The sequence below is a fragment of the Macrobrachium nipponense genome, chromosome 39 (genome assembly GCF_015104395.2).
Source record: "Macrobrachium nipponense isolate FS-2020 chromosome 39, ASM1510439v2, whole genome shotgun sequence".
Classification (NCBI taxonomy): domain Eukaryota; kingdom Metazoa; phylum Arthropoda; class Malacostraca; order Decapoda; family Palaemonidae; genus Macrobrachium; species Macrobrachium nipponense.
This window is the reverse complement of record NC_061099.1, coordinates 40,511,398-40,527,827: the sequence shown is the minus strand read 5'-3', so window position 1 is coordinate 40,527,827 and position 16,430 is coordinate 40,511,398.

Sequence of the window (16,430 nt, the reverse complement as noted above, 5' to 3'; positions counted from 1 at the left end):
TCATTTTCTACCCTTTTCTTTTGGACACATTTCTTCACTTCGCTTTCCTCACAGCTAGAATTTTAAGACCTCCTCCCTTCCAGGTAGAGCAGAGAGATAACTATGATCAGAGAAATTGAGAGAGGGGCCTTTCACGATGCAAAATGGAAGCGTGGATAAGGCATCTGTGATGAAAGATACGACTCGAGAGGATTGCAGAAATATAATGGGACGGAATCCTTCGAACCCATTAACGGTTCATCCTATTTCCGGCTCCCATTCTGAGGAAGGCGAGAAATTTTCGGGTCCTGGCCACAGACACAAACTTGCATAGATTAGAAAGGTAGGAGTAAATCTATGTAGGTATTTCTTTGTATATTGCAGTTTCCTGTAGTATTTGGGTTGCTTATTGAGAATCTGCCGTTATTATTATTTGATTGGGGGGTGGGGGTCGACTTTAATTAACGCCGAAATTTTCGGGTCCTGGACACTTTTACAAACTCGCTTAGATGAAAAAGGTATTTGGAAATTACAGTTTCCTGTAGTATTTGGGTTGATTATTAAGAATTCGCCGTTTTTTGGGGGGCTCAATGCTTCATGGGCACGACTTATACAGCATTATACACTATACAGAAAACTCGATTGCTTCCACCCTTTTTTACTTTTTTTTATTAAGTTCATTTTTCCATTTTATGGTTTTACAATAAATTGTCTGTAAGATCTTGTTAATAACAGTGTGATAACCATGACACCTTAACAGAATATGTATACTTATATATATATATATATATATATATGATATATATATATATATATATATATATATATATATATATATATATATATATATAAGAGAGAGAGAGAGAGAGAGAGAGAGAGAGAGAGAGAGCGAGAGAGAGAGAGAGAGAGAGAGAGATTTACTCTGCTTAACAGAAACAACGGTGCCATTTTATATATATATATATATATATATATATATACTATATATATATATATATATATATATATATATATATATATAATTTGCTTTGACAATCTTTCTTGAAAACAAGACCAAAGGTTTAGATTAAGATTCGAATTTTACATAAAACAAAAAATTTGGCGTCATGATCACGTTATATCGATTATACATGAAATAATGACGTTTCCGAAATCTCCATCAGAGATAACAAAAAATAAATAAATTTTGCTGTTGGCAGAGGCCACCAAAACCTACCTACTTCCACCGCCCCCCCCCCCCCCCCACATCCACCCTCTTTACCATCCCCTAAATCATCAACTTAAATGTTCAGAAAATTCGTGTAAAACCAACTGTAAACCTTCTCTGAACTGCATAAAAAATCATTATTGTGGAAGGATGGACCCACGCTGCCCGCTCTCCGTTTATTTTGATTACTATTCTAATAGTTCCAGCAAATTCTATGAATATGCAAAAAAAAAATAAAAAAGTTCGTGGCACTGGTCTTTTAAAATGTAGCTTGTTCGGAACGACACTAATGGACGGTATTCTATTGGTCTTTTGATGCAACTTGTTGGTCAGGGAATTGTATCTCCTATCTTTCCTTATATATATATATATATATATATATATATATATATATATATTATGTATATATATATATATATATATATATATATATATATATATATATATATTACCAGCGAAGGGCTTCGCCCCACCCCACCCCGGTATTTAATATTTGGTATGCGTTTAGCCATTGCGTTAAGGCGAACTGGTTACACTCAATCTCTCCCCCCCCTTCTCTCTCTCTCCCTCCCAAGGTGATCACTGGCATAGCCTTCTCTCTCTCTCTCTCTCTCTCTCTCTCTCTCTCTCTCTCTCTCTCTCTCTCTCTCCATTCCATCAGGTCATTAAATCAGAGTCGGAGTTACAAAAAATATAATGTTTATTCAAAGTAAAGTACTAGTTGAATAACTCAAGTTCTTACAGGATCAACAATGGAAAGATAATAGTTCTAGTCTCACAGACAACTAACTCAGATAACCCCCCAGTATTTAAATGTCTTAATCAGTAATTAGTCACACCAATTATATCTTCTCCAAAATACAGTCCCCCTCACTAGGACACTCGGTCCCTAGGACACACAGCCCCCTCACGAGAACCGCCTGTTTAAAAGACAGGAGAACACACTAGTGAGCACACACAACAATTTTAAAGACAAGTCAAAAGGTTAAACAAAATGGAACATCTTTACAAAATGTCAAAAAGACAAAAAAGCCATCCCTTTGGGCTAACGTATGATAACTCACCCATTGCAGCCCTGGGAACTTTAACACTGAAACACAATAGAACTTTTTTCAAGGCTTATCCCAGCATTCGCCTTTTCTCCCGGAGCTGTACCCTAGTTTCTTGACTAAAACTCTCCGTATGAACAGACATAGTTCAACACGTACACACGAATTCACACTTCATCAACTGGTTGCAGCCGTTTTCAAAGGACCTTTGAAACAAACCTCATGAACGCAACCTATCTACGAACGAAACATTGACCGCTAAGTAAGGCATCTTCGTATCACACATCCCAGAAAGAGATGTCAGCTTCTCAGGGTCGTCGCTTTGGACTCTGGCTGTATGGGAAGATAAATATGATGAATCTGTAAATTCCTAGAAATGTCACAACGAACATATCATCAGTCTTTATTTATGACATATATGTTACAAGGAATATGTGATATCTAGGGATTTCACGAAATTCCTAGGGAATAAGTGAAATCTAGGGATTTCACGAAATCCCTTCCCTAGGACATATGTGAAATCAAGGGATTTCACGAAATCCCTGGACATACGTGAAATCAAGGGATTTCACGAAATCACTAGGACATATGTGAAATTCAGGGATTTCAAGAAATCCCCAAGGGAATAGGTGAAATGACCAATTTGCTTAACAGCATTTCAATCCCGAGGGCTAGTACTAGACACGATGAAAAAGTGATTCATCTACGCTGTTTCGTCGTGTATAGTACTAGCACCGGGGGGGAGGGTGTCAAATGTCCATGAGTGCATTTGATCCCCTAAGGAGTTAGTACTGAACACGGTGAAACAGTTGTAGATTAATCACTCTTTCACCGTGTTTATTACCAGCCTCTGGATTAGATGTTCCTGAGCGAATTGGTTATCTTCACATTATCCTAGGGATTTTGTCAAAACCCTTGATTTCACACATTCCCCTGTAACATCGACGCAGAAGTGATTAGTCAAAATTGTGTTGAAATTCGGAAAAGTAAACAGAGTAAAGTTGATCATATATAATATTATTTATACATTTGTTTATCTATTCTTTTCGAAACACCTCGATGAGAATTGTGTTCTTTTAATTTTCATAGAAATTACTATCTTGAAAAATTTATATATCATATGCATTCTCTCACAAACACTGATATTTCCAGTCTCGTAAAAATCAGACAAACACTCTATTAAAGATATGTAATGACTTCTCCTGTTATCAGTTATAATCTTCAGTAATAACTTGTATTACAATCATTACCATTACGACTCACCACGGGTTGTTGTATTGCTGTTATATCAAATGCTGACATATAAATCAATAACAATTTAACTATGCCTTAGTTTTAAAAATTAGACGAAAAAAAAAAACAATTATAATTACAGGAGAATAGAAATGATAACTGGAAATGAACTTAATTTGAAAATTGTTTAACGGAATTTTATTCAAACTATTGAGCAACATTTAGAATTGTTGATGATTTTCTGATATTATTTTTTGTTGGTGGAATTCACAGGAAAAAAGGTCCGGCAATGGAAAAATTAGGGCATGAGATAATTATCGCTGATAAGAGAAAGATAATAATATCATTATCGTTTTTATGTTTTTCTTTATCACTTTCGTAAATCAACATACCGGGTTCATTGGGCGCTTGTGGATTTATGTATTTTTATATTTTTTATTTTGCCCATAATATGATTGATAACACGCATTTACTATTTCACTTTAGGAGTATCTGGTTTGTTATTAATGATCAAAGACGTCGTGTATTTATCTACCTATCTATTTAGATAAATATTATATAGATATATATACTATACTAGATATATATTAGATAGATATATATATATATATACTCTACTAGTACATACATAACATGCATTATATATATATATATATATAAATATAGATATATAATATATATATATATATATATATATATATAATATATATATTATATATATAATATGTATATATATATATAGATAGATATATATATATATATATATATATATATATATTTATATATATATTTATAATATATATATATATATATATATATATATATAATATATCTATATTATATATATATATTTATCTATATATATAGATTTTATATTATATTATTATCTAATAGATATATAATATATATATATATATATATATATATATATATATATATATATATATATATAGCCACATAATATGTGTGTGTATAAGTTGACTAACGTGTATGTATGTAGCCTACTATAAATGAAAACAAACTTAAATCGAGAGGCAACAAAACAAAAAACAACAATAATAATAACAATGGATAACAGACAAATTCTTTTATGGACAAAACCAAGAAACCAGGGAAAAATTTAGGGGAGAAAATCGACGCTCGTTTGGCGAAATAATGACGATATATATATATAATATAATATATATATATATATATATATATATATATATTATCTATATATTATATATGACCTGATTTTCGATCATAAAAAGGGTTCTACCAGCTACAAATGAAACGCGTAGGATAAAATTAACACACGCGTATTTTCTTTAATAGGTACACAGGGCCATGGTGCTAATATTACGCCTACTAATTATATAATTATTATATAGTCGGAAGGTACTCTAAGGCCGACACGCGCCGACCACTGTCTTTGAGAACGCGCCCTGACCGTCGACCACTAATTCCCTAATGACCTTAACTTTCAAACTGAACTTGTTTGGGTCACAGGTCGAAGCTGATTGGCATCTTATAATTGAAAGGGACCATAAGGGTCTTCGATTGTTATGGCACTCATTGGAATCCCCCACGCCAACGCCACCAACGATCCTATGGGCATTCGATGAATCAGCGATATCTATCCGATCGTTACCTCTCATCACACATACGCACAACACAACTCAGTAGAATTTCCGTTACGTCTCACAACATGAATTTTATATACAGATCAGTTTACAATATTATATATATAACTATAATATATATATATATATACATAATATCTATATATATATACGTATACGATATATATATACCTACATATATATATAATATATTATATAGATATATATATATATATATATATATATTTATAGCCAAAATCAACAGGTGGCCATCGGCAAGCCCACACTAAGTAGGTGAAGGCAGGCAGGAACACACAGGAATTTGACATTTGACATTTATTCCGACGTTTCGCAATACATTACTGATCCTCAAGGAATTCTACAGTAAAAATTATTTTAAAAAACTTTTTAAAAAATTACCAAAATTAAAAACAATCGTATCTATAGTCAAATTTAAAAAGAGCACGATATTTAAAACCAAATAAAGTTAAGTTAAAAACTCAAGTTACCCCCCCCCCAAAAAACTATGAAATGAACATTTAATTTACGAGGGTTTAGTAAAAAAATATAAAATAATAATAATAATAATTAACAATAATTAATACTAATGTTTTTCTAATAATAATAATAATAATAATAATAATAATAATAATAATAATAAGAATAATAAGACAGACTAAAGAAACTAGCCCATCCCGATGGGACACATGGCAATGGCACGAGGGGAGAGCTAAGCAGGAAAATGAAGGAATGATCACAGCGGCACAAGATCAGGCCCTAAGAAACCAGATATGTTAAAGAACGATAGACGGAAATAACATCTCCCCCATAGTAGGAAGTGGCAATACCGAAAAATGAACCATAAACCCCATAGCAAGCGAATGTCGGCACTGGCACAGAAACCAGTACAAAAAAGGGCATGAAAGTCAGTGGCAAAAAGCCCTCATGGAGCCTGTGCAAGAAACATCAGCTACCTTTTGCAGTAATAAGTGGTACGAGCACCAACCTGAGGGAGTGATAGAAAACGATCACGCAAAGATCCCCGCCCATCTGGGAATACGGTATCGAACGGATAGGGTGATACGTGCGAACAGAACAGGAGTGACGTTGATGACAAAGTCAAGAACGAAAGTAATCATCATTGATGTCGTAATACCATGGGACACAGAGTTTGAAAGAGAAAGCGAGGGAAAAAATGGATAAGTATCAAGATCTGAAAATAGAAATAAGAAGGATATGGGAATATGCTAGTGGAATCGTACTCATAATCATAGGAGCACTAGGCACGATCCCAAGTTACCTGAAAAAGGAAAATCTAGAAAAAACTAGAGCTGAAGTAGCTCCAGGACTCATGCAAGAAAATATGTGATCCTAGAAAAGGAAACGGCACAATAGTAAGAAAAGTGATGGGCTCCTAAGGAGGCCAGGATGCAACCTGGAACACACACGTAAATACCATACATGAAATGGGAAAGATTGTAGATAGAGCAAAAAAAAAAAAAACAAAAAAAAAAAAAAAGAAAACTAAAAATAGAAATAACTGAAGGAGAGTGGAGCTAAACCTGCCAGAGCAAAGTCAAGGAGTAAAACTGAAGGCAGAAACAAAAAAGTAAACAATAACAGTCGTAAGAACAACAACAAAGTCAAGATAAAAAAAAAGTTGAACAGCTGAGGATCTGGGTATTAAAACAGGAACAAGAGTTGTTTAATTTTCAACGTCTCTAAAATAAATAGGTCTTTAGATTGTTGGAACTGTGCCATTATAGAGAAATCTTTGTACTGCGATGTTAGGTTTGTACATGTAAAGAAATGATATCTATGTTAGATGCATAGGGTTGAACAGACGACATTCACGTCTGTGGACTAACCCCCCTATGAGAATCGACTCGTACCCTAAGAAGACGCTTCAGTGGATCCCACATTTGATTTCCCATATCACATCTGAGACAAGTATACTTATTTTACACACATTAGACGTCATCAAAGGGCAGAGTCGGTCTTCTACTTTGAAAGGGAGCCAATGTAAGGGAGTTTTGGAATCAAATTACGTCAAGGGCATTAAAAATGTTCATTGCTTATTTCAGTGAAGCCTGTACGGGAAAGTTGTCAGAGTGTAGAGGGAAAGGATGCATAGAATGTTTCTAGGGACGTTTAAAATAAATAGGGCTGTTAGAAAACTTTCTACTGAGTAATTTCTGTATGATCTGTAATGAAACTGGTTAAGGGAAAACAGTATCGTTAAAATATGTGTAAAAGAAGGTAATTTCTTTATGGAAAGTTGCCATCTGAAGTGAGTAGTAGTGCCCTTTGATGACGTTCTAATGTGGTATATAAGTATACTTGTCCCAGACTTGATATGGGAAATCTGTGGGAAATTAATTTGTTGGTTGATGGCAATGGATCTATGAAAGGTGTTGTCAAATTATCATTGAGGCACTGTTCGTCCTCAGTGGTGCCACGATATAATCATTGGGACAGTGAAAATTATTCTCCAAGGTATAGTGAATTTTGACAGATAAAGTCCTCGACGAACTGTCTGAAATCGACACACACACACCCCATACACTCAGATGATTTCCTCATATACAAGACGTTCTCTCTCTCTCTCTTTTCTCTCTCTCTCTCTCTCTCTCTCTCTCTCTGAAAGGAAATTGAAAAATGTTCTGAAAGAAATTTTTAATGCGGATATTAGACCTGGTAGTTGTACATAATAGATAAGAAGAGTGCTTTGAGGAAACACTACAACTTCTTAGCAGAACCAAGAAAGTTGTTTATTAAATTCACGCTCTCTCTCTCTTCTCTCTCTCTCTCTCCTCTCTCTCTCTCTCTCTCTCTCCAATTTTAGTTTTTGTGGTAGCTATTAAGTGGTATTCTGTAGATTAAAGCATGATGATATCCATACAAAAGTCAAGTCAAAAGTCAGTCCTGTGAATGATTCTGAGAAACGAGGAGTAAACAAACTTGGTCACACTTGAGGATTTAAAGCATAATTTAATTTTTTAGCATCAAGAATTCCATCTCTTTCTTTGTTGGTCGTATGAATTATTAGAACATTTATAATAATTATGGTTTTGAGCCATGACGGAATACAGTGAGTTTTTTTTTTTTTTTTTTTTGCGTTAAACACGCTATCTAATTTTTATTGTAGATCGTACAGACCTCATCTATTCAGGGGGGTGGGGGGGGAGGGGGAGGGAGCCAGAAAAGCAGCGCACCCCCCACTGCCCACTGGAGTCCAGCGGAAGGCAGTATTCTCAGTTTCACTATGCAGGTAATTGCGTTACGCATCATCATAGAGCCGGTATATGTATTACAGAAACATCGGAAATAAAATAGCAATTTTTGTGCTCTGCGCTACGAACGATTAGATTAATGTGTGTATCGTGTATTGGAATCGATCATTTTTATCATAAAAAAAATAGAAAGGACGACACCTTTTTCTATTGAATTTGTGTACCAAATAATGGAACGGTTGTTCAGAATGTAAACGCAGAACTGTTGCAATAAAAATGTTTTTTATTCCAACTCCCTCAAGATCATTTTACCGAAGAATTCATAACTTTTAGGAAACATTTCTTTTTTTTTTTTTCAATATCCCCATTCCAGTTAATGGTCTTTTTTTTCCTTCTAAACTTCTCAATAGGAAGATGTTAAAAGAGGCAATAAGCGTCAATATTGTGAAGATAAGTTAAGCTACGTAATGTAATAGGATTTATCCTTCATCATAATAGAAAAATGGTAGATGATGGATAGAAAGCTAAACTATATAAAATGAAAATAGATAAAAACAGAGATGGAGAGATATTTGATCAGTACCTATCGAAAATTCACTCAGAGATGAACCCTTAAGTTTCTCAAAACCTCTTCAAAATTGTTATTATTACTACGAAATATATATGTGGAGTCATAACACATATATTCTGTTTGTACATGGGTACTGGTTTCGATTAGTTGTTTGATAAAAACTTACTATGCTTTACATGCCCATTAAGAGGGACTGGTTCCGTATGTCTTTACCTCTGGTGTCAACAAGTATGGTGTAATGGCTACGACCACAAAGTAAAAAGCACCAGAGATAATTGGCGCTGTTGTCTACACGGACAGGGGGGCCATGTATTTCAGGCCCCGACGTAGAGATCGACTGCTGGTCATTGCTCTCTGATTATAGATATATATTCTAAATATATATATATATATATATATATATAGATATATATATATATATATATATATATATAAATATATATATATATTATATTATATATATATCTATATATATATAGTAATATATATTATATTGTGGTGTGTGTGGTATCTGAAGTTCCAGAGATTCTCAACCTTTATTGCTAAGTGGCGCATTAATGATATATCCTGGACTTTGACGGCGCACAAATCTACAACCAGTGTAATTATAACTTATTATATAAGCCTGCTAATATCAACTGACACAAAGGTACACGTTATGTTAGGCTACCATATATTAGTTCAAATATGTGTGCACACATGTGTAATGGTTATATAAGAAAAGGAATACCGTAATAATAATAATAAAATAATCATCATCATCATCATCATCATCATCATCACAGTGAAAGGCTATACCATTACTAGAGGAGACAAACATCATCCCCCACCGCCAGGGAAAGGGTGCAGAAGGAAGTGTAGGGGCACAAAAGACCGCTCCTGATAGAACAAAATAGTACATGAAGAACAGTAGGAGAAGGAAAACCAACCTAAGCATGGCATGGATACCTATAGAAAGGCCTTCGACATGATACACACACATGGCCTAATAGATGCCTGAAAATATTTGAGAGAGGAAAACACCATCAGCTTCTCAAAAATACAATGCGCAACTGGATAGAATATTTACAAGCCTGGAATAAGACTAGCAGAGGTAATATCAGGAGGGGATTTTTCAGGGCGACTCACTGTCCCCACACTCTTCGTAGTAGGCATGATTCCCATGGACGAAAGTAATACAGAAGATGGATGCCGCGGTACCAACTCAAGAAAAGAGGCAACAGGAATTCAACCATCTGATGGTTCATGGACGACATCAAGCTGTATGGTAAGGCATCAAGGAAATAAATACCCTAATCCAGACTGTAAGGATTGTATCTGGGGACATCAGGATGGAGTTGGAGATAGAAAAATGCGCCTTAGTCAAAATACAAAAAGGCAACGTAACGAGAACTGAAGGGATAAAGCTACCAGATCGGAGCAACATCAAAACACAGATGAGACAGTGATACAAATAACCTGGAATTAATGGAAGGAGGGATGGGATATAAAACACCAAGAGATTGAAGGACACGATCAGGGAAAGAATATATGCAGGATCAAGGCGATACCCAAGTCAAAACTCAACGCCGGAAATATGATAAAGCCATAAACACATAGGCAGTGCCAGAGCAACAGATACAGCACAGGAATAGTGGAAGGATGAAGCCAGAACTCCGCAGCATAGATCAGAAAACCAGGAAGGAAACATATGACAATACACAAAGCACTAACCAAGAGCAAATAAGGACAGACTAACTAACACGAAAGGAAGGAGGGAGAGGACTACTAAGATAGAGGTCTGTGCGTCAACATCGAGAACAGAGCAATGGGGCAATATCTGAAAACCAGTGAAGACGCGTGGCTAAAGATGTGCATGGAAGAAGGACAATAAAAGTAAACAAAGACAGAAATATACAGAGACAGGGGAGAAAGACAGACAGAACAGAGAACTCGGCACAATAAACCAATGCACGGACAAGAAATGAGACAGACCTAAAGAACTAGCCAGCAATGACCACATGGCAATGGCTACAGAGGGGCGAGCTAAAGAAGGAAACTGAAGGACTGAAATAGCGGCACAAGATCAGGCCCTAGAGGAACAGATATATCAAGAACGAGACGGAAATAACATCTCTCCCATATGTAGGAAGTGCAATACGAAAAATGAAACCATAAAACCACATCGCAAGTGAATGCCCGGCACTTGCACAGAACAGTACAAAAAGAGGCATGATTCAGTGCAAAAGCCCTACCACTGGAAGCTTGTGCAAGAAACATCAGTACCTTGCAGTAATAAGTGGTACGAGTCCAACCTAAAGGAGTGGATAAAAAACGATCAGGCAAAGATCCTCTGGGACAATGTATCAGAACGGGACTAGGGTTGATATGTGCAAAAAGACCAGACGTGACGTTGATTGACAAGTCCAGAAGATGTCGCAATACCATGGGACACCAGAAGTTGAAGAGGAAAGAGAGGGAAAAAAAACTGGAACAGTATCCAAAATCTGAATAGAAATAGAAGGATATGGGATATGCCAGTGGAAATCGTTACCATAATCATAGGGAGCACTAGGTATGATCCTAAGATCCCTGAAAAGGAATCTAAGAAAAACTAGACGCTGAAGTAGCTCCAGGGGACTCATGCAGAGAGGTGATCTAGAAACGGCGCCACATAGTAAAGAAAAGTGATGGACTCCTAGAGGCAGGATGCAACCGGACACCCTACACATAAAAATACCACCCAGCGAATTGGAGGACTGCGATAGAGCAAAAAAAAAAAAAAAAAATAATAATAATAATTGTTATTATTATTCTTCTATCATATATATGAAGAATTAATGAGCACATGGGAATGATGTAACCATTCATTCCAGTTGTAGAGTAATCATTACCTGATTAATGGGACATTGCGAACTGTCTGGATTTGCTTATGCCTTTCGATGTTAGGAGGGACAATGGAAAGGCACACTCATTTCCTCTTCAACACTCGCAATCTAGACCTCTTGTTAGCTTGATGTTGTGAGTGTTGAGAACCTAGTTCACACAGGTCTGGAGGTCGAGACTCATCAATATTTCTGGGCTTTAGGTGCTCTATGAGGGTGCTCCGTTCCCATGCTTATCCAAAAGCTTTCTAGGACATACCAAGACTCAGTTTTAGCGTTGAGGTCATCGACACATACATATATACATTCCACAGAAAAGATAAACAAACACACACACACACACACATATAAATATATAGATATTATATATAATAATATATATAGATATATCTATATATATATATATATAATTATTACACCTATCCATGAAAATTTTCGCGGCGCAATTGGGGGATATTCGTGGCGCAAGGTTGAGAATCACTAAACCAGAGGGTCATATTGAATTTTAAATTACAACTTGTCATTTATAATTATCATCCCTGGGGTGGGATGTTTTAACAAGGGAAACGTCTATTTCGCTCTTTGTTATTAAGGATTTAATACGTAGTGTGTGTGTGTGTGTGTGTCGTGTGTGTGTGTGTGTGTGTGGTATACTTAACCCCTCCTTGGATCAATCATAGTTCTAGCTATCAGGTAAACAGCCAGCGTGGCGACTCTTGTCATCTGTACTGCAATCACACAAGCTATGCCTAGACGCTTAAAACGCACGTAATACTACACACTTATCTTTTCATTCTCATGGCCGGGAATGATATCGCGTTCTTGCAATAGGAAAGCACGAAGCAAGCACACGTCTTTAAAACTTCGACACCAAAGAAACGTAGGTCCCAAACCTCATGGCATGTAAAAGTAAAAAAAGAAAAAAAAATAATTTAAAAAAAAAAAATAAATGCTTTCATCTCCAAGAAGTAAGATACAAGTACACTTCTAAGAAAGTACAGTGAAATCCACTTGACACTGAGAGGCCGGCGGGGGTGGGGGGGGGGTAGGGGGGGGGCGGTGGCGAGAGAGCCAGCCCAGAATGCTTTAATACATGCAAAAGCTTCATGTTATTTTTTTTTTTTTCTTAATTGTACACACGAATTCTAGAGAACGACGAGGGACTCAACGTAATGTACCACTTGATGGAACTTCTTAATTGAGGGGTTAAGGATGTGAGCGCATCCCCCAGTGTAAGCTCAAATAGCGGCACTTGTCCTCTGAATGAATTCTGTTTTAAAAGCTTTGGGCGTTTTCTGCTTCGTGACTGATTTGGCGGCGCCTTTGTAATAGATTTTGTAATGATAAAAAACACATGAGCGTATATATATATATAATATAATATATATAGAATATATATATATATATATATATATACTATATATATATATATATATAGATTATTATCTATATATATATATAATATATATACATATATATATAATATATATATATATATATATATATATATATAAATATAATATATATATATATACTTATATATAATACCGCTAATGTGTTTTATCATTACAAAAAATATTATCAAAGGCGCCGCAAGAGTCAGTACGAAAGCGAAAATGCCCAAAACTTTTATTTAAAAAGAATTCATTCAGAGGGACAAGGCCCGCTATTTGAGCCCTCACTGGATGCTCTCAACATCCTTAAACCCCTCAATTAAGAAAGTTCCATCAAGTGTCATTACGTGAGTCCAGTAGTTCCTCTAGATGCGTGTTGCTACAATAAAAAAAAAAAAAAACATGAAAGCTTTCTTGGCATGTATTAAAAGCATTCTGGCTGGCTCTCATCTCCACCTCCACCCCCCCCCACACCCCCGCGGCCTCTCCAGTAGTCAAGTGGATTCACTGTACTTTCTTAGAAGGGTACTTTGTATCTAATTTGGAGATGAAAGCATTTATTTTTTTTTTATTATTTTTTTTCTTGTTATATATATATTATACTATATATATATACATATATAATTTGTATATCAATATAATATATATATATATATATATATATATATATATATCGTTATCTGTCTGTGTTGATAAAATATAACTGGCGAACTTTTCAATAACTGACATACCAGCAAAGGAGTAATGAGTTACCTGATACAGTGGTCCCCCAAAACCTGACCAAATTAAATTCAATATACAATTTTTTGGAATATATATGTGTATATACATATATATATATATATATATATATATATATATATATATATAGATATATATATATATAGATACATCCAATGGAAACTTAGAATCACAGACGTCGTTATAAATGCAATCATCACCTTTTGCCCCCAGAAACTCTCTCGCTCTCTCTTCTGTCTGTCTGTCTGTCTGTCCGTCTGTCTGGCTGTCTCTCTTTCTCTCGCTCTCTCTCTCTCTCTCTCCGTGACGATCCTTTACACGACCTCTTTTGGCCTTATTGAACAAAGAGCAGATAAGTCCACTCTGAAGTCAATAACTCAGGACACAAAATGTAATTCACCTAAATGTCTGCAACATATATTTCCCCTTCACCAGATCTGTTTCATCTTGCAGCCTCTCAGGAACTTCTAAATGAGTCGCCCTTTCCCCTTGAGGGATTGTATTCAAATCTTCTTAAATATACTACCTACCTACCTACCTGACTGAGTAACCGACGTGGTATCTATAATATTTTCAACGGCGTATTCAATTATATTTAGTCGTTGAGACATCGGCGGTGCTTTTAGATTAAACCGGTGTAAGAGATATTTTTTCCCAAAGGAGAATATTATCAATGATATCGTAGGCCCACGAGTGCGCCCCCCCCCCCCCCCCCCCAACTGTAAAATTTTCTGCCATACATAACTTAATTTCAGTCCGTATTATTGGTTGTTTGTATGTGGTGTTTTTACGTTGCAGGAACCAGTGGATTTCAGCAACGCGGACCAACGGCTAGAAGTGACTTCCGAACCACCGTTCGAGAGTGAAAATTCATCACCAGAACTACACAGCTCTCACTCCTCAATGGAATGACCGAGAATCGAACTCGCGGCCACCGAGGTGGTACGCCAACACCATGCCGACTACACCACTCAGGCGTCCTGTATTACGTATCGATTCAAATGTGATTGTGTTAAATCAGTTTCCCGTTTTGGTTTATAACTGAGTGGCTTATGCCAGCCCGGGCTCTTACTCACCGAAGAAGCCCGTAATGCAAGTTTCGCCCGCCTGATGTAAGACACTAACATTTCCGCTCGCAGAGCTATTGACCTGCACGTTCGTGGGCCGAAATAAATTAGCAAGCTGTGAACTCTAATCCTTACTCAAGAGACCTTTCGCTGCAAATATGGATGACGGACGGCAAAGTACAAACTGCAATGCACAATAAATAAAATAAATAAATAAATAAAAAATAAATAAATAAAATAAATAAATAAATAAATAAATAAATCATTAAAAATAAACAAAATAAAAAAAAAGATGATACAGTACCCCAAGGAGCTTTTCATTTTTTTTCTCTCACTATGGATTTTGAAACAAAGCCTTTATTCCCCTGCATTCGGTTCTAGTATTTTCTAACATATTTGAGAAGTAGAGAGTAAGAACTGATTATATATCCATCATTTTCTACCCCTTTTATTTTAGACATTCTTCACTTCCCTTTCCTCACAGCTCGAATTTTAAGGACCTCCTCCTTACACGTTAGCGCAGAGAGATAACTATGATAGAGAAATAGACAGAGAGCTTTCACAATGCAAAATGGAAGCGTGGATAAGGGCAATCGTGATGAAAAGATACGACTCGAGAGGATGGCATGAATATCAATGGGATCGGAATCCTTCGAAACCCATTTCCGGTTCACCTATTTCCCGGCTCCCATTCTGAGGAAGGCGAGAAATTTTCGGGTCTGGCCACTGACTCAAACTACATAGATGAGAAAGGTACGAGTAAATCTGTGGGGATTCTTTGGAAATTACAGGTTTTCTGTTAGCATTTGATATGTTAGTAAGAATTTGACGTTATTATTATTATTTATTTTTTGGGGGGGGGGGGGGGGGGGGCGGTCGACGGTAAATTAACGCCGTAAATTTTCGAGGTCCGGACACTTTACAAAACTCGCCTTAGCTGAAAAAGATATTTGGAAATACAATATCCTGTAGTATTTGGGTTGCTATTAAGAATTCGCGTTACTTTTTTTTTTTTTTTTTGGGGGGGGGGGGGCTCAAAGCTTTCATGGGCAAAGACTTATACAGCATTATACACATACTTTTTACTTTTATTTCCTATAAGTTCATTTTCCATTTTACGGTTTTATAGTACATTGTCTGTAAGGTCTTGCTAATAACAGTGTTCTGTGATAACCATTAACACCTTAACAGAATATAGTATACTTGTGTATATATATATATTATATATATATATATATATAAGATATATATATATATATATATATATATATGTATTATATATGAGAGAGAGAGAGAGGAGAGAGAGAGAGAGATTTATCTGCTTAAACAGAAAACGGTTGCACATGATATAATAGATATATATATATATCATATATATAGATAATATATATATATATATATATATAGTATATATCTTATATATATATATATAATATGATATATTTATATAGTATATATATATATATATTTATTATATATATATATATA